The 1,799-nt window shown below is 44.7% G+C and overlaps 1 pseudogene; it reads left to right on the forward strand.

Annotated features, from left to right (window-relative positions):
• Positions 1 to 613: 613 nt before the first annotated feature.
• On the forward strand, positions 614 to 1,063 carry LOC149236454 (small ribosomal subunit protein RACK1 pseudogene; annotated as a pseudogene).
• Positions 1,064 to 1,799: the final 736 nt, after the last annotated feature.

The raw sequence follows: 1,799 nt of genomic DNA on the forward strand, positions 1-1,799 counted from the left end.
ATAAATATGTACGTATAGTTATGCGTAACCTCATAGTTAGCCCGACCTCCGACTTGCTTCTACGAAGGCCCACAAAACAAACATACGTATCTAATAAATGTAATTTAAAATACTTTATTCTTTTTATCAATAAAGAAATAAATTCAACAAATTATTTTTATAAGACATTTAAGATTTAATTTATAATATATCAACTCGTAATAAACTTGATCATATACCTCATTTAAGAAGCTTATAAGAAATAATAATAATAACATCAGTGAACCTAGATTCTGAGCCAAATTGGCTGGGGAGTGTTAGTAGTAGGGAGTGTCTAGAAAGACCATTCAAACGACAATGTCAACCTTCGATCTCATATTGGGGGCTGACCTCCGGCTTGCTTTCAATAAGAGCCGCAGAAGAAATATGTGTGTATAGTTATGTGTGTTTACAATAGCCACCTCCGGCCTCATAGTCAACCTGACCTCCGACTTGCTTCTATGAAGGCCCACAAAACAAACATATGTGTCCATAATTTATTATTTTGTTTTTTCACATAACATATTATTTAACAAATGGATAGATTTTTGAGCAAAGATCTGAAACCCTAAACGGCGACCAGAGTCTAAAAGCCATGGCGGAAGCACTGGTTCTGTGCGGCACAATGGAGGGCCACACCGGCGCAGTGACGGCCATAGCGACCCCGATCGACAACCTGGATATGATCGTCCCTTCATCCTATGCCAAACTGATTCTCCTGTGGAACCTAACCAAGGAGCCCGAGATGCAGGGAGTCCCACGGCGCCGCCTGACTGGTCACTCGCACTTCGACCAGAGAACGGTCACCTCCTCCGATGGCCAGATTGCCCTCTTCAGCTCCTGGGATGGTGAGCTCCGTCTCTCTGATGGCCTCATCAAGGCAGCCCTCAGTATCGTTTTCTCCATCAAAAACTGACAGATCGACTTTGCCTCTTTTGAAAGCGCCATCAAGCTCTGGAAGGTCGCCACTTCACTTATCGATTCGGTTTGTACCAGTGGTGGTAAAGACGAGTTGATCAGGCTCTGGGATTCGGCGAATGGGTAGCAACTGTATACGCTGGATGTTGAAGATATTATTTCTGCCCTATGCTTCAGCCCCAACAGATACGGGCTCTACGCGGCCACTCAGAAGTGGGTGAAGAGTTGGGATCTGGAGAGCAAGTGCATGATGGCCGACTTTCGGCCTGATTACAATCTGAAGGGAGCTTGGAAACCCCCAATTTCTTTGCCGACCCTCTCAGATCATGCAACAGATCTATCAAAAAAGGAACATAAACGCCCAAAAAACTCGATAGGCAAGAAGATCGACGGTGATCAGTTAGGCTGGATCAGGGCGAAGCTTGAGGAGAACGCAATGGGACAACCAGATATGATAAATCCAGGCAGCTGGGTAACAGATCCTTCAACACCGCAGTAGGATATACACCTAGAAGAAGAGGATCTGACACAAATCTTCATAAAAACACTAGAAGGCAAGATGATTTGCTGGAGGATCTGGGAAGGGAGGAAGATCCAGGAGCTGAAAAATAAGATCCAAAACCAACTAGGCATTCCAGCACATTGGCAAAACCTGATCTGTTTAGGTCACAACTTAAAGGACAATCTTACACTGAAGGATTATGGCATCAAAGCAGACACAACCATAATAATTAACCTGAGCTTGAGGGGAGGAAGTGCCAGAACCAGCTCAAAGAGCACAGGCTCCTTCAAGGATGCAGTCAAAGGTAAGGGTCAGGCGCAAGATAGAAATGCAGCACCAGTGGAGCTTCCAGGACCCTACA

The sequence above is a fragment of the Pinus tabuliformis genome, chromosome 8 (assembly GCF_031772625.1).
Source record: "Pinus tabuliformis cultivar Carrire ecotype Pingquan chromosome 8, CPIR1, whole genome shotgun sequence".
Classification (NCBI taxonomy): Eukaryota; Viridiplantae; Streptophyta; class Pinopsida; order Pinales; family Pinaceae; genus Pinus; species Pinus tabuliformis.